The sequence below is a fragment of the Rhincodon typus genome, chromosome 31, assembly GCF_021869965.1.
Source record: "Rhincodon typus isolate 14 chromosome 31, sRhiTyp1.1, whole genome shotgun sequence".
Classification (NCBI taxonomy): domain Eukaryota; kingdom Metazoa; phylum Chordata; class Chondrichthyes; order Orectolobiformes; family Rhincodontidae; genus Rhincodon; species Rhincodon typus.
In genome coordinates this window covers 7,199,017-7,217,362 of record NC_063362.1, presented here as the reverse complement: position 1 = coordinate 7,217,362, position 18,346 = coordinate 7,199,017, and the positions used below count along the sequence as shown (strand labels likewise).

The window sequence follows — 18,346 nt, the reverse complement described above, 5'->3', positions numbered from 1 at the left end:
TGCTTTGAAAAGTCCTTTCAAAGTTTAACCTTCCTTTCCCCTCACCTGTGAACTGACTGCAAGCTGTAGATAACTTTCAAATGATTCTGCCTCAAAAGGTATTTTGTGTAAGATACCCACTGCTAGCTAACTATTTCTGTTTAAGAAGCTGGCATATTTGTTTTCAGTAGTCCATTCATCACTATGAAGTGGTCGGTTTACTAATTCCAATCATTAAAACAAGAACCAAGTGAAAGCATTCTGAAAGTGACTTTTAAGTGAAAGAGAATACACAAAGCACATAACCAACTGAAGTCTTTCACTGGGTTTGTTGCAGTTTTCCAATTTTGTACATCAACAAAATTAAATATAGTTTTCTCAACTTCTATGCCCAAAATAATTCCTTATTCAACAATGCACCATGACCCCACCCACCCCACCCCACCCCCGCCAGTTTTCTTCAGATTTAGTCAAGGGTTACATTTTGATATTTGAGGCTTTTTATTTGGGATTTCAGGCGCTCAATTTCCATTTCAGCTTCACCAACTCTTTTATTAGGTCACGTAATCACCTCCCCGTGTCTGCATAGGTTTCCTCCCACAGTCCAAAGATGTGCAGGTTAGGTGGATTGGCCATGCTAAATTGCCCGTAGCAGGGAGGTGTAGATTAGGTGGGTTATAGGGGGATGGGTCTGGGTGGGATGCTCTGAGATTCAGTGTGGACTTGTTGGGCTGAAGGGCCTGTTTCCACACTATAGGGATTCTATGATGAAAAGAACATTGTTTTCCGTATGTGTGTTGACCTGTGGAGTTTCACAGAAGCAGAATATGAACGATTCATCAATATTTCCAATAGTCATCACCCTTCCATTAAACTTAAAGCTACAACAGAGGTAGATCAATAATTTTTTAGATACATTTAAATTGGCACAAAACAACAGGCACAAATTCGTTTAAAAATAACAAACTGTTATATACAAAAGGGCCAAACGAAATAGGTCTTCCTTAGAGTCATGAGGTCAGACCTGATGCATTTCCATTGTATATGAACAAAGCTAGAAGATTTGAAACAGGAAGTTGGTATTTGTTTTTACTGTATCCCGGATTTCAATCTTAGTTTTAACAATTCATCTAACACTGATATTGATCTATTATTGAATGCTGTTTTCAGAACAGTGTTGCATGCTTTTCTACTAATTTGCTGTTGAAAGATTTGGTTCTAATTTTTAGATTAGCCCTAACCTCCTGAGTTAATTGATCACTTACCACATTACATTTCTTCTTTAGAATAGTGAATTTTACTTCCAAAGTATTTCATTGATTCTACAACACTTTGGGATGTCAGGTGGTCATAAAAAGCGCTATAAAAATACAAGTTGCTCATTACCATTGCAGATTCTAGCATTTGCAAAATAACTTGAATGTTTCATTCCAATGCAGTAGCTGTATCACAAGTAATTCACAGGATTTGAAATGTTTTGAATAAAGAATGAAACAGTTCAGTAATAAGTTATGCTATTAAGTGTTTTTTTTTAAATTATACCAACTACAGTACACTGCAGTTTTTTCCATTTAGTAGCTCCTGAGCACACCTACACAACTCAAGCTAGAAATTCCAAATTCATCTGCAAGAACTTCAATACTTCAAATTACTTCAAATTTTCCTAATGCCCAGTCAGCTGAATAGTTCTTTGTGCACATCTTTAAGTGCTTTCTCTTCCTCGAAGCATCTCTCTTTTTACAAGTTCTCCCCAGCCTGGGACGTGCTTCGATCTACGCTCCCAACCTTTTGGACACTCTTCCAGACCCTCACACCCAAAACAAAGCTGATACAATGAGTTTCTCCATGATATTCAGTGGCAATATCATCACTGCATTTCCCATGAACATCCTAGAGGTCACCATTTCTTAACTGCATCAACCACATAACTACTGTGGCTGAGAAATTCTGCACATTCTTACACTCCAAATGTTTCTGCCATTTACAGGGAACAGGTGAGAGGGGGGATGGAATACTGACCCCCTCCCTTCCCCTTGCCTGAATTTTTAAAAAATGTTCATTCACAGAATGAGGGCATTGTTGGCTAGGGTCAGCATTTATTGCCCATCCCTAATTTCCCAGAGGGCAGTTAAGAGTCAACCACATTGCTGTGGGTCTGGAGTCACATGTAGGCCAGACCAGGTAAGGATGGCAGTTTCCTTCCCTATGGGGCATTAGTGAACTAGATAAGTTCCAACAATCAACATTAGATTTGCTGTCATCATTATACTCTTAATTCCAGAAATTTTTGCATTCAAATTCTACTATCTGCTGTGGTGGGATTTCAACCAGGTCCCTGAACATTACCCATGTCTCTGGATTAACAATCCAGTGATAATACCACTAGGTTATCACCTCCCCTTAGTTGCAGTTATGTATCTCGGAAAACAATGATTCTCTTTTAAACATCACCTGGTGTGGCTTAGGAGTCCTACTCTGGCAAGACAGTCTGTACCACATTTACTGCTGAGAAAGAACAATAGGCTAAGAGATACAATTTGCTGGGTATTTTCTCCTTGGGCTCTCATCTCAGTCAGCTGAGCTTGTATTTTTGTTTGGCTCTTCCAATGTACCCCACTAACAGCCTCCAGAGGTCACAGTTTTCAGTGATTGTCTGCCAGCAGTCAGTGTCAATGTCTGCTATCTTCATATTTCACTAGTGGGTGTCCTTGTAATGCATACTAGGAGGTCATAGCCCTTAAGACAGGTTGAGTATATGGTCATCATTCAGCTCATGAATCTGGCTAAGCCAATGTAAACATCATTGACTTAGCAATGAATATATGATGATCAAAACAGAATGCTATAGGACCTCAAGTCAGTCATTTTATCCTGCCAAGAGATCAAGGATATGCTTGAGACAGCAAAGATGGAAAATGCTCAACCTTTTCTCCTACCTAGCGTGTACTGCCCAGGTATTGCCATTGTAGCAGAGTATATTGAGCACACAGGTCTGGTAGACAGTTGCTTTCTTACTGAGGTTGCTGATGCTTTACATATTCTTACACAACTTGGACAGAACAGCTGCAGTTTTCGTGACACATGCATCAATTTCACCATCAACTGACAGATTGCTGGTAATTGTGGAGCCTAGATCACTGAACCACTCATACCATCAATGGTGACAGACTGCACTATTGCAACATTCTGGACATTTGTCATCCGGATGCTGATAAAGAAACTGAATTCTCTACAGGCATAAACGAGTTTGTCCACTTGCTGCCAAAACTGTTCCTCAGTGTGTAATGTTACTGTGGCATTGTCAGCATACAGCAACTTTTTGATGAGGACTTGGCACATCTTGGATCGCAGGCAATTAAGGCTAAACAACTTTCTCTCTCTTTTGTGGGTAGGTACCCTCTTTGGATGAAAGCAGCAAGGACAAGAGAATGCTGAAGTGTGTTGGTGCTATAAGACAACCCTGTTTGACCCCACTGCACATCTCAAGATTTCAAATTTTGACCTGTCTCAGCTGGCCTAATGTATCAGGTCTTCATGAGGAGATCACACTGAGCATTTCCGCAAGCAAAACAAGGGGCAGCCAATGTTCTCCAGCAATTAAAATAGACTACCTCTACTCACGTGGCTTGATGCTTTGGTGAGATGGCATGTCTGAAGCCAAACACAAGGGCCCAAATTTTTCTGTCTCGTCAGGAGGAGGCATAGTTGAGGACTTGCATGGCTCTACACCAACGAGGACAGACTTACACATTAGGCTGCCATTTTCATGTTGCTGCTAGCAACGGAGCATAGCAACTCTCTTCACCCACACACTAGACACATCACAATACCTGTAGGACATACATGAGATGAATGCAGCTCCAAGAACACTCAAGCCAGGACAAAAGAAGCTTACTTGACATCACCCCAGCTACCAGCTTAAACAGTGACACTGTCCACCACTGGAAGATTAAGGCCATGTAGCGTGCTATCAAGAAGATGCACTGCAGCGAAACACCAAGGCTTCTCTAACAGTACTTTCGAAATCCACAATCTGTACCATTTAGAAGAACAAGGGCTGGGGGGTGCATGGCACTACCTGCCTGTTTCCTCCTAGCTGGATACTATTTAGACATGGAGAAATAATCCCATTCATTTAATGTCAATAGATTAGGATCACAGAATTCCTTATCATGAACACTGTGGGTATTCTTACAACATGAACTACAATTGTTCAAGAAGGTAGCTCACCAGCACCATCTTCTTGGCCCTAAGTGGGAATAGACTATGATAACTGCAATCCCCCACATCCCTTGAACAATATAAAGATTACATTTTATAATATTTTAATTGAAAGCTGGAAGACTAACAAAGAAAAGCCCAACCAAATCATCTGACATTACTCATCATAAATAACTGATTTGGCTGCCATTGTTGTTTTAATAAAAAAAAGTGTCATACAGTCACAGAAGATAGATTAAGGTTTTCCACATCTGTGTCTGAGTCCACAATGTTCTATTTAACAAAGCAAATGGGTGGACAATCCTGGCTGGCAAGTATGGCAATAGAAACACATGGTCTGAACATTCATCAATTACTGAATCTGATAGGTAAATATTCTTTACACAAACAGTATTACTGAACAATGATAAGTAATAATCACACCACTTATTATTTTCACTTTGGGTGGTAAAAATGCAGCAGGTCTGAAGTCACAACAGGATGATATAATAGATATTAAGAACTCAAGATAAATTGATGGAAGATGTGTTACACTGTACAACGACTGCTACTTGTTTCAGGAAGATGTTCATTATATTGCCCAAGACAGCAACAAAATCCATTTTATATGAATATGCACACACCAGGTATGTATACACAGACAGTTGCAGTAAAAAAAAAATTGCCATGCAGATAGTAACTTGACAAAGGCAAGCCTACACAGAAAAACAGAATTTTAAGTAATGGCACTAAGCAGGAAATAACAAAACAAAATGCTGCAGAGAGGGAACAGTTTAATTGAATCTTTTTTAAAAAAATAATCATTTAATAAGTGCTGCTGGCTAGTCCAACACTTTCTGCACATCCATAATTTTCTTTGAGAATGGTGGTGAGCACTGTTTTCTTGAACCTCTGTAGTCTTCATGATTAAATACATCCATACTGATATGAGGATGGGCGCTCCAGGATTTTGACTAAGCAACACTGATACAGTTCCAAGTCATGGTTGTGCATGCCTTGTAAGGTGATGCTCCTCGTTCAGAAAGGAGATGTCAAAGGAGCCTTGGCATGTTGTTGTAGTGTGGCTTGTAGATGCTACACACCGCTATTACTGTGCATTGAGGTGGAGGGAGTAAATGTAGAACATGGTAGATGGTGTGCCAATCAAGAGGGCTGCCTGTCCTGGTTGATGTTCACCTTCACAAGTTGTTGGAGCTGCACTCATCTCAGCAAGTGAAGATTATTTTAACATACTCCTGACTTTTGCCTTGTAAATGGTGGACAGCCACTGGGGAGACGGGTGCTGAATTACACACAGCAGAAATCCTGACCTCTTGTAGTCACAGTCCTGTTTAGTTTCTGGTCAACGGTAACCATCAGAATGTTGACAGTGGGATTTTCAGTGCCTTTGAATGCCAAAGGAAGATGGTTAGATCCTCATCTGTTGAAGACAGTCATTGCCTCGCACTTGTGTAGCATGAATGTTACTTTCTATTCATCATCCTAGGCCTAAAAACTGTCCCAGGTCATGAAGCATGTGGACGTGGACTGCTTCATACTCAGAACAGTCACAAAAAGAGTGAACATTATTTGCAGATAATTGCACATTACTACCTCAAACTATGATGGAGTGAACGTCATAGTTGAAAAGCTGGAATTATCTGGATCTAGGTCACAACCTTAAGAAACTCCTGCAGTACTGTACTGATGCTGGGATGACTGGCCTCTAACAACCACAACCATCATCTTTTGAGGCAAGTATGACTCTAAACAGTGGAGAGTTGACCTCCAGATAACCCTGGTGCTGCTAGTTTTGCTAGGGCTTCTTCATGCCCTTGTGGAAGCCCAAACTGAGTGCCAAACGAGCATATTAATGCTGAGTTAGCCTGCTTGATAGCACTAGCAATGACATTTCCGTCACTTTGCTGATGAATGGGAGTGGAATGATGGGTGGGTAACTTGTCTGAGTTGGACTCGTTCTGCTTTTTGTGAACAAGACGTACCTGGGCAATTTTCCACATTGCTGAGCAAATATCAGTACTCCATATGTACTGGAACAGCATGGATAGAGGTGCAACTATTCTGGAGAACAAGTCATCAGTACTACTGTCAAACTGTTGTCAAGGTGCACAGGTCTATGCAAAATTTGCAGCATCAGCTTTTCTTAATATCATGTGGAGTGAAGTGAATTGGTTAAAGACTGGCATCCATGATACTAGAAATTCAGGAGAAGGGTGGATCATTCATTTGGCACTTCTGTCTGAAGTTGGTTGTAAATATTTTTGCCTTATATTTTGTGCTGATGAGCTGGAGTCCCACATCATTGAGCAGGGGATATTTAGGGACCTTCCTCCTCCTGTTGTTTAATTATCTACTATCAGTTGTAACTAAATATAACAGCACTGGAGTTTTCAATTTGATCCATTAGGATCACTTCACCCTCTATGTCGAAGGTCACTTTTCCTGTGCAGTATCAAGTATTTGGTGTTCAAGCTGAACCAAGCTGATAGCTCATTTCTGGTCTGTCAGTACTGCTCCGAGCTACCCTTTTGCATTCTTCGTTGAACCAGGGTTGATTCCCTGACTCAGTGCTCATGGTAGAGTGGGGGATATGCCAGGCCACAAGGTTACATATTGTGGTTGAATACAGTTCTACTGCTGGTGATAACCCACAGTGCCTCATGGAGGTCCAGACTTGAGTTGTAAATTTGTTCAAAATCTAACCCAGTTAGCAAGCTGGGACTGCCACAAACAACAGAAGGTATTATGCAGAAACAGGTAGTCTCTCATGATAACAATTCATGAAAAGCAGAACTTTGTAGCATGCTTATAACATAAGCTCTCCCAACTGAGAACAAAAGGACAAGCTTCAGTCAGCAAATCTGAATTGTGCCTGAAGAAAGCCTGTTAATATACTCTAATGTGTCAGCATTCTGGAATGTGAAAGACTTATAATAATTAATGCTAACGAATTTTATATCTCATAACTCACCTTCCTAGCTCATTACAAGCAGCACTAGCCATATTCAGTCCTGAAAGTTAACACTCACTCCATCGCAAAACTGCCGATGTGGTGAATAGCCTGTTTATTCAAGTCTAAATCAGTAATAATGTTTAGGTCCCTGCAGACATGTTGGTAAACACTGATTAATTTTCAGTCAGCTGCCTATACATTTCCCTGGTACTACATGACAAAGAAGTCCACTCTGCCCTCCTGGCAACTTGGATAATTAAAAACCACGGTAGCAAAACCCTTTTCCCTCTTCATCACTAATCTGCTAACAAGGTGTTAGAATTGTAGACCATATTTACTTCCACAATCACCAATTTCAAGTCATGAAGAAGGGCATGCAATGAAGACAGAACAGTCAATGTATCCCCCACCACTCCAAGCACATTAAAATGAAGTATAGTCCCAAAAACATCTCACATGTTTCTCCTTCTTGAGTGTTGCCATCATAATTCCATCCTATTATTTCATCATCCTAAGATGTGTTTAACATATTTTCTGGTGATAGAACTTCTATTTCACTTTTCATGAATTTCTATAAACATAACTCTTGTCAAGTTCTAATGGGAGCTAATCAAATTGAAATTTTTTTATATTCATTAATGGGATGAGGGCGTCACTGGTTAGGCAGCATTTATTGCCCATCCCCAATTGTTCAGTTCAGAGTCAACTACACTGCTGTGGGCCTGGAGTCACATATAGGCCAGACCAGGTAAGGATGGCAGTTTCCTTCCCTAAAGGGCATTAGTGAACCAGATGGGTTTTTCTGACAATCAAGAATGGATTCACGGTCATCATTATATTCTTAATTCCAGATATTTTATTGAATTCAAATTCCACCACCTGCCATGGTGGGATTCGAACTCGGGTCCTCTGAACGTTATCTGGGGATCTGGATTAACAGTTCAGCGATAACACCACCAGGCCATCGCCTCCCCAGCAATGTTAATCGTCTTTCTCCCTGCAGATGGCATTGGATTCGGTGAGTACTTGTTGCAGTTTGTTTGTATATTTGAGAAACTAAACAGGATAAAAACATAACCTGAACTGATGCAGGGGTACACTTTGAACAAGAAAGCTTAAAATAAATTTTTCCTTGCGGATGGTGTTATATTACAGACTTGAGTTACAGGAGTTTCTATTACCCCAAGCAAGCAATGTCCAGCCTTGGCAAGAGATGCTTTCCATCCTCTCTGTCTGGGTTAGTATTAAATTCAATTCCATACTCTTGCAAGGTGAAGCCTCATGACATCCTGTGCCAAAGTCTCATAACAAAATCTGATAATTAATTACTTACTTATGGGTGGATTTCCAATTACGTTTTCACTATGTTTAACCAGGCCAGCAGCAACGAACTTTTCTCCCAGCATTCCTCCCACGACACTGCTCAGTGAACATAATGGAGTAGCTCATTGCCCACCACCAGAGTTCTAAAGCTGTTTTATGCTCCTGATGTTGTAATAAAAATCATTTTCCACACAGCAACCATTGATAATTGCTATATTGTAACTGGCAATATGAATACCTATAAAGAATGCAAATTAGGTCATCGTGCAGCCTCATGATAGTACATGCATATAGAAAAAGCTTATTTTATGGCATGCAATAGAAAGAGAATTCAGTGCAACTCAAACAGGGCCTAAATTTGTGCAATCCTCACCAGTCTCTCCAACTTGACACCATGCAATTCCAATATCGTGATGGTGATAACAGACATACAAGAATTGCAGTTCAGCCTTCAGAATGCATAGACACATCACCAGTAAAATACTTGGAAGTTAAAGCAGTATAAAAGTAGGTCATAAGAAAACCATTGTACATATATCTTTGAATTTAGATTGGATGAAAACTGTGCATTGTTGCAGTCTCTATCCTTACATCTCATAATCTGGCACAACATCAAATATTACTTAATAATGACCCTGTGAAATACCATGGGATATATTACTTTGTTGAAGGTACTGTATTAATGCAAGCTGTTGTTAAATTTACCCAATAAGCTATTAACATAGTCTACCCAAGATTATTAGTGGAAGCTGAAGAAAAATTATTATTTAGAATTGTAAACATTTAATCTACATGCTTCAATTTGATAATTAAATAAACTCTATCTACTTATATTCAACCAGGAAAAAAAATGTTCAAACATTCAATTTCTGACAACAGATCCCGATTAAGTGAATCACAATGGTAAATAATTAAACAAAATAATGACAGGTTTAAATTGGCAACTCATAATGTTTACGTAGTTTACAAAAGGAGGCACTTCTCTGGTCTCCGTAAAGGATCTATATATGATGACAACCTATCCCAGTCAATAACTCATGAAGTCCAACAGCTGAACCTAATCAGCTTTTCATTCGGCAGAAATGTGTCTTTAGTATTAAATCAAGAGCCTATCACTACTTCAATTTAGTTGCTTCTAATTTTCCTGCAAGTCAGGATGACTGCATTAGAAGTGTGGTGTGAATTTTCATGGGATAGTTTGAGAAGTCTGGTCAAGCACACTTGCTAAAGAATGTTTTCAAGTCTTCAGCTGTATTCACTCAAAATATAGAGCTTCAGAAAGAAAGGGAGCTAATTCCCTCACATCTTGAGGCAGATAGCTTTCTGCAACACAGATCCCTAGCCATTTTCACTTCACAAATAGGATGAGTGGTAGAAGATCAAGACCAGAAAAAAATGAATGAGAACGATCATTAAACAGCATGGGATGGAGTAGTAGGAAGTGCAGGTTCTCTGAGCTCTTGGCAACAAAGTTTTCAGCGCTGACATGTTTCATGCGAGACAACTTGAGGCAGGACAGCTACGAGCTGAGCCACAGCACCTTAGAAAAGTTAGATACCCAATAGGATGAGAAGCTGGGCAGAACCAAAACAATAATTAAGAAGTTTACACTAGGGTGTAGGCAGCTATTTTCTGTGATTACGATTGCCCAATTTTATGATGAATTCTGAAGAAGAGTCATTGGACTCAAACTGTTAACTGTTTCTCTTTCCACAGATGCTGCTTTCTCTCGTACACTTTTTATTGTTAAATAGTTTGGGCCCAAGGTATCATTATAAAAGACATAGTTAATGCTAGATACCTTAGGAAAATTAGATGGCTTCATAAATTAACCAAGCATTGAATAGGCTTGACCACGTTAAAACAAGCGTTCCTAAAATTGCATCATATTTTAAGAAACAGGACCTCCAAAGGCAGTAATCCTAGAACTTTCAGGACCATACAGCAGAGGAACATGAGGGAGATAAATACATGACTGGTAATGTGGGCAGAACAATGGAAGTTATTGGGACACTGGGACCAGTTCCAGGACAGGGTAAGAACTGTATTGATCATTTGTCCCACACTTTGAACAGAGCTGGAACCCATACACTAACTATGTGGGCAGCTAATTAAACTGAGGTGACGGCTGAAATGCACATGGCAGAGGGAGAGAAAAACAGTGCAGTTGGAAAGAAAAATAAGTTTAAGTATGAATTAGGTCAGAGGTAGAAAAATTGAAAAAGATTAAGCAGGACCAGATAGTTTTTAAAAAGTCAGGTGGGATGAGAGGCAACTGGCAGAAATTGTTAAACCTAAAGGAAAACAAGACTGGTGCATGTATATTAATGAAGATGGCATAAAAATGCAATTCAGGAACTAGAGGCATTAGTTGAAATATGGGTAGAAACTTTGCTAAGTCACCAATTAAACATTTCTATATGCAGGAAGGATTGAAAAGAATGAAAGGAAGATAGTGAAGAAAATATATCAGCCTCAGGAGATAGGAAGATAAAACAAAAGCCTAAACGGAATCCCAGCAACAAGGGAGTAACAACATTATTGGGTGCAGCACAACATTTATGGATAAAATCACAGAATTGTACATTAATAGAGCTACAATTTCAATAGTCTTAATGTAAAGTTGACTTGGATAAGCAAAATGTGACAAAAAAAAACAAGCTTTCAACAGCATTTTAAGCACTGTCTTCTCATTTTACACATTACTACTGCATTTGCAAAGTTCCACCATTAGATGTTATTTTGTTTAATTAAACAGCAAAAATAGGTACCAATTATGTAGGAGAGCATATATGAAGCAGGACCCAAAACAATTTTTATAGACTTATACTTAAGGTAGAAAATTCAAGATTTAGAGTGATTGATGGGCAAAAAACACAACAAAGTATGATTAAAAAGAATGGCTATTGTCCAGATTAGATAAAAGGAAAATTTGCTGATTTACAGTTCTATTTGGCCTGTGGAAATAGTAAAAGCTAAGATTGAAAGGGTGCAAATCTAGTGCAATCCAGTAAGGAAAACCGGACGGGAACTGAAAGGATCTTCCATGAACAAGATTATAAAGTTGAATATTTAATGTTCACAAGACACAATGTTAGAAAAGAAGCAATACAAACAATGGTTTACATTTATTTAATGCTCTCCACATCCTCAGGATTTTACAAAGTAAGTCATAATTAAGTATTTCTAAGAGCAGTTATGTATTATAAAGCAGAAAAGCAACAGCCAATTTGCACACAGCTTAATCCCTTTAGAATAATAGAATAAATGATTAGAAGTTATGTTTTCAATGGCACTGGCTAAGGGATAAATGTTTGGCAATTCAAGTTCTACTCCAGAGACTTGAGCACGTAACGTAAAATAAGAGGAAATGTAGTCTTCTCATGGCCAATATAAAAGAAAATCTGAGATGTATTTCTTGTATAAAAATAGCCATACAAGTCTTAGCCTGTGTTATGCAATCTTACCTATCTATAGAATCCTGCAAATACAATAAAGGCCACATACTTATTTTGTGCTTCTCTAAGCCTCCTGCACTTATTTGTAATAAAATACCTCGGATTCATTTTTGATCCACATAACATTGCTAGTCCTAGAATATATTTATGCCGTTGTCAGTGTTGGACTGCAACATGCCTGTTGTGTAATTCACCTAAAATTAAAGCGGTCAACTTGAATTTCACAAGTGTCCACAGTCATGTTTATGAACATGGTTACCGCAGAAGCAGGATACAATCAGGAACTCCATTTAACTGATCCTTAGCCATGCTATTTTATTTTCTCATTCACAACATTATCTGCATTTGTTTAACTAAAATTTGATGCTTGGCTATTAAATTGTCTTTTTTAGCTCATGGGATATGGGGTATCATTAGCTAAACCAGCATTTCCTGCCCATGCCTAGAGGGCAAGTAAGAGTCAACCAAATTGCTGTGGAGTCACATGTAGACTGTACCAGGTAAGGATAACAGATTTCCTTCTCTAAAAAAGGACATTACTGAACAAGGTGGGATTTTGCAACAATTGACAGTGGTTATATGGACAGCATTCGGCTAGCTTTTGTTTCAACTTCCAGATTTTTCTACTGAATTCAAATTTCACCATCTACCATGACGGGGTCTGAAACAACTCCCCAGAACGTTAAAGTTGTAAAGAAGTGTCATATTGAGGTCAAAATGTTAATTCTGTTTCTCTCTCCAAAGGTGCTGCCAAACCTGCCAAATTTCTATAACATTTCCTGTTTTTATCCCCAGAACTTTAGCCTGGGATTCTGGACAATTACTAATTCAGTGACATTACCGCTATGCTGCCACCTCCCAAATAATAGATTTCAATTCCACAATAGTCAAAGTGATGGCTATTAAGGACACATTTGAAAGGACTCATCTTTATGCAACCTGATGTGAATTAAGCATATGAATGGGGGAGGAGGAAAGAGAAACAAAACTATTCTCAAATTTTAACTTGTCCTGCATCTGGATTTCAAAGGATTTGATTGGAACAAGCTTCCCAGAAAAAATCCTAGCAGAGAGCAGGGGTGGTGGTCAGCTGCCGCCTTCAACTGTTATAGACAGTGTGTCACAAAGCGCTGTTAAGATTCAACCACATTGCTGTGTGTGTGGAGTCACACGTAGGCCAGACCAGGTAAGGATAAAATACACTCACAGTGCTTTAAGGAAAGGGCTCGTGCATTTTGAATTAGCAACAGTGAGGAAAAAGCAATAGTCAGAATGGTGTGTGACTTAAGAGGGAAATCTACAGGTATTCCCAAGCTTTATGCTGCAATTATTTTTCTAAGAGGCAGAACTAATCGGTTTGAAAGGTACCAAAGGGGTCCTGGCAAGGTCCTACACTTGTTACAGACTCTGCATCAAAATGGAGGCAGCAAATGTGGAAAGCGGTAGATTGGCAGCTGATCAAATGGGTTATGTTGTCATAGATTGCTACTTGTTGGTGGAGGAGCACTCACGCAGGCAAGCCGAGAGTATTCTGATCACATTCCTAAATTGTCCCTAGTAGATGGCGGACAGGCTTTGAGGATTCAGGAGGTGAGCTAAATACTGTGGAATTGTCAGCCTCTGAACTGCTCTTAAAGCCACTGCATTTATATGGCTCATCCAGTTAAGTTTCTGGTCAAAGGCATACCCAGGAAGTTGATGGAAAGAATTTCATTGGTGGTATTGCTGTTAAATCTCAAGTGCGATGTTTGGACTTTCTCTTGTTGGAGATGGTCATTGTCTGGCACTTGTGTGGAATAAATGTTCCTTGCCACTTGCAAGACTGAATGTTTTTAGGTCCAGCTGTAGGTGGTTACAGACTGCTTTGTGACTGTGGAGTTGCAAATGGCACCAATTGCTCTTCACTTTCATTATTACGGATGAAAGAGGGCTCATTGCTGGAGTAAATAATGACGACTGGTTCCAGACAGCGACGCTGAGGAACTCCTGTAGCGATGTCCTGACTCTGAAATGATTGACCTTCAACAATCACTACCATCTCTCTTTATGTTAGGTATGGCTCCAACTATTAGAGAGGTTTCCCAATTCTCACTGATTATAACTTTTCTAGTCTCCTTGATGTCATTCTTGGAGAAATTCTGTCTTGATGTCAAGGGAAGTCGCACTCACTGATGGAAAGGGACCTACATCGTTAATCATAAATGCTCAAGCCAACAAAGTTGAAAACTATGTACTCTCCCTTCTCTCCAAACTTGCATATTCAAACCCATTCCAGTGTGACTATAATGGAAATACAAGAAATAGATTACCATAGGGAATACAACCTGAAACTCGACAATCAAAATATCTCAACATTACCTTTATGCTTTCTCAGGGGAGGGAATAACTACTTCATGGTGGCCTGATGCCAGCTGTTAATTGTATTTTAAATTTGACCTGCATTTCTATGCTCTTTGCTATGTTTTGTATAGTATGCTTCACATGCTGGCTGCCTAATTAATACAGTTGACAACTTCATTAGGAAGAAATATCATGACACTGAATTTTCTGAGATGTGTCCTTATTGTGTGGTATACAAACTTTGTGGTGCACGTGAAGTGGCATTTTAAAATATAATTTAAATTGTAATATGGTTTAATACATGATGTGAAACTTCAGCAAAAGAACTGGCATTAATTCAGAAACACAATCACAGAGCACAAAATGGTGGCTGTGCAAAATGGAAAAGTGTCACATTCGTGCTGTCAGGGTTGATCTGCTGAGGTTAGAGCAAGGTACGGGTAGCTTTAATTTGACTGCATACACTGCGCTAAAATTGTTCTGATGTGCTCGAAGGTGATGCAGTAAATGGAAAATGGCTCTCTTCCCAGCAATGACAAAACATCTTGATCAACAGAAAAATGGATTGAAAAGTCAAGTCAATTTAAATTGCAGCTAATGTTCTTGATGACAGAGTGAGTGCCAATAAAATACTTTGGAACTGGATCAGCAAACAATCTGGAAAATTCTACTGCGTTTTGCTTATCAATTATTCCGTTATCTAATTTAAGGCAGCATGTCAAATTATAACTGGGTATTTATAAAACTGAAGTGTGGTTAGCAAGCTGGTCTAAATGAGCTAAGAACGAAGTTTACCAAAGGAAAGCCCGAGTATAAGGCACCTTGAATACAAATAGAGGGCTTACAAGATGACTTTGAAATCAATTCTGTTCTTAGAAAGATCCTGTGAATTGTATTTTAGAACCAAATTAATCGGTTAACTCCAGCTACTAGCGAAGACATAAAGCTTACTGACAAAAAGATACAAAAACAAAGACATACATCAACTGCATCCATAAGAGTTAAGTTAGTGTTCTGGTTACTTTCTTTAGCAAGCAGTTCCTTGCTGTTTACACCACAAAGAGCTGGAGCTTGGCATTCAGCCTTTCTGATGCAAGATACTGCTTACTGGAAGCGCAAAGCAATCAGGAGTTTAACTGCAATAAAGGTCAAGAGAAAGGTTTTATTCTTATTAGATCTGCACACTGGCTCCAAGCCCAGTAATACCAGTGATCCTTTTTAGAACAATTTATTTATGACAGTTTTATCATTTCATACTTGGGGGGGGGGGGGGGTTGTTTACACGCGAGGCCATACTTGAATAAGGTCATGCCTTTCACTGAGCTGAACCATGTCGCATGTGGGAAAAGTTAGCAATTTTTATTGTTTTTGTGACAAGTATCTTCTTTTAAAATGTACTCCAACTTCCTCAGCTCCCATTAGCTTTTGCTTAACAACAGTAATGTAAAAACCTAAAGACAGGCAACTCAATCAAAACATCCTTTGGGATTTGCATGCACTAAATACAAATGGGAAACAAAGACTTGAAACTCAAAATAGAACAAAAACAGAAGTTACGCACTTGAACACAAAATAGATTTCTTAACTCTAATCTCAAGCCAGTGATTTTTTTTTTCTCTGCCGAATGAACAGCAAAGCAGAGTGCTACAGCAGAGATTTATTAAAAAGAGCTTATCTGTTTATTGGTACAAGCCTCAATGCAAGCTATACTTGTACTGGTGCAAGTGTTGGCCAGGGATCAGTCTCACTCTCATGAGAGTGTAAAACCCAGCTTCTGTAGAAAAAGAGAATTTAGTCAGTTTTAGTTGGGATATTCATGCAGACTAAACTATCTCAAAATTAAACAAAAATGTAATGGTTTGAATGACCTTCATTATGCCATGACAATTTTATTATAGCTTGAAGCCAAATTGCACCTGAATAATACAGATTGAACACCAATTTCCAATAGTCAAATATTACAGCTCTACTGGTTTTCATTTCTTTTGATAAAGGAATAAAATAAGATTTTCAAGCATACATTTAACCAATCATTCTACTTCAGTTAAACATTAATGAGTGCAAAATACAGTACACATCGGTTTAATCTTTTATTATTAGCTTGTGAGATATATTTTATGGATTTCTAGTGGCAGCGGTTACGCATTGCATCAAGTTTGCTAACATACTGAATTTTTACTTGTTCACTTGGAAGGGAAGATTTCAGAGTACCAATGACCACAGTGAAACAAATCACATACCTACAAAAGCAAAATTCTGCAGATGCTAGAAATGTGAATAGAAAAAGTAGTGCTAGAAACTCTCAACAATATGGAAATGTCCATAGAGACAGAAACCAAGTTATCATTTCAGCTTTATGATCGTTCATCAAAACTGGACACATACAGTTTGCATATTTGAGATTACGACACTGAAACAATTCCAAATGGAAAACAGAATTCTCCAATTCTTCCAACAGAAAACTCATTTTGGAAGATCCATGCAGACCAGCAAAACAAACTGCATTGCTAACAAGCATTGGGTTGCTTGAGAGTTCAGTTTACTTATAATTTGGAAAATTGTTTATCCATGTTGCCTAGTCCATCAGTGGCAGTAATTTGTTTGCTGCCGGTATCACATCACCTTTAGTGGTGGGGAGAAATGCCAACTTCTGAGTAAGGCCTCTATGACATTTAGGTTTTTATTATAGTAAAGGGGTCAGGAGAAGTGTGAGCATTATTGCAGTAACAGCTCAGACCACAACCCACAGAAACAAAATGGTTTGTTGGTGAAAGGTTAAAAACAACAACTAAAAAAGATTTATGAAAGGGGTCTATTAGTCAGGGTTCCCCTGTTGAACTATGATGGAAGACAAAGTGTTAAACACAGTCAGTGTAAACTGATTTTATCCCAACAGCATGACTTGACAAATTCTGTATTCCCTTTATCTCACTTACAACCCAAAACTTCTGGCAACGAGCAAATGTTACACACAAGATTAATATGTTGAAGTGATATTACTAGACATACTGTACTTGCTACATGTTTCAATTGATTCTTAATGATCTAAATAACAATAAACCAATCAGCTCTTTAATTCACTTTACACAACAAGTAGGATTTCACCAAGACTTTTGATCTCCAATTTCACAGTATTAATTTTTTTTTAAACGATATTGTTAACCAACACTTTTTCCCCTAAAGACAACAAACTGATAACTACCAGTGTACACCTATACCAAAGTTAAAGGCACCTAGGAAAATTCTGATAACCTTATGGTCATGAAGTATGTACACATGAATTCAAATGCTTTTGGCCCTGACGGTTTAAATACGTGATCCCCTGGTTTGTTATAAACAAAAGTCAACAATGAGAATGTTATAGAAAAGTGAAGTGCACACATTTTTCCAGTCTTGTTTAAACGTGAAAAGTGCTATATTCAGATCCTTCTTGCAATGAACCTTATTCAAATTTACTCAGCCCCAGATTCAGCTGACTTGGTTTGTAAACAGTTCGTTCAAAATAAATCGAACTTGCAGAGTTCACAATGTAATGGTGAACTAGTCAGTAATGCATACAACATGGAAAAGGTATGCAACAGTGTTTCAATTAATACAACCTCAAAAAATACCCAGTTGCAGCAATAAACAGGACTCTTAATTAGGATTGTTAAATTACAATAAGGTCACCGATACAATAATACTTGTATCATTGTATACCGTAACACAATTTGAAATTCTTTTTTTCATTCATTCATGGGATGTCGCTGGCCAGGCAGCATTTATTGCCCATCCCCAATTGCCCAGAGGGCAGTTCAGAATCAACCACATTGCTATGGGTCTGGAGTCACATGTAGGCCACACCAGGTAAGGATGGCAGTTTCCTTCCCTAAAGGATATTATGAACCAGATGGGTTTTTCCAACAACCAACAATGGATTCATTATCATCAGACGACCCTTAATTCCAAACATTTATTGAATTCAAATTCCACTATCTGCTGTGGCAGGATGCGAACCCTGGTCCCCAGAACATTATCTGGGTCTCTGGATTACTAGGCCATCGCCTCCCCCTTTTACTTGAGAAACCAAATA

At 38.7% G+C, this 18,346-nt stretch overlaps 1 protein-coding gene across 4 annotated transcripts in view; it reads right to left on the bottom strand.

Annotated features, from left to right (window-relative positions):
* rerea (arginine-glutamic acid dipeptide (RE) repeats a) overlaps positions 1-18,346 on the bottom strand; it is a 101,182-nt gene that overhangs the window by 70,405 nt on the left and 12,431 nt on the right. The window contains exons 1-2 of one of the 4 annotated variants that reach the window (XM_048615256.1): positions 8,850-9,208; positions 8,487-8,714 (exon numbers count right to left, since the gene is read on the bottom strand). The exons of 2 other annotated variants lie outside the window; for them this stretch is intronic. The gene's annotated coding sequence lies outside the window, so the exon portion shown is untranslated. Of the gene's footprint in view, positions 1-8,486; positions 9,209-18,346 lie in introns of those variants that run through there. One more of the 4 variants, XM_048615254.1, reaches the window with a different exon arrangement.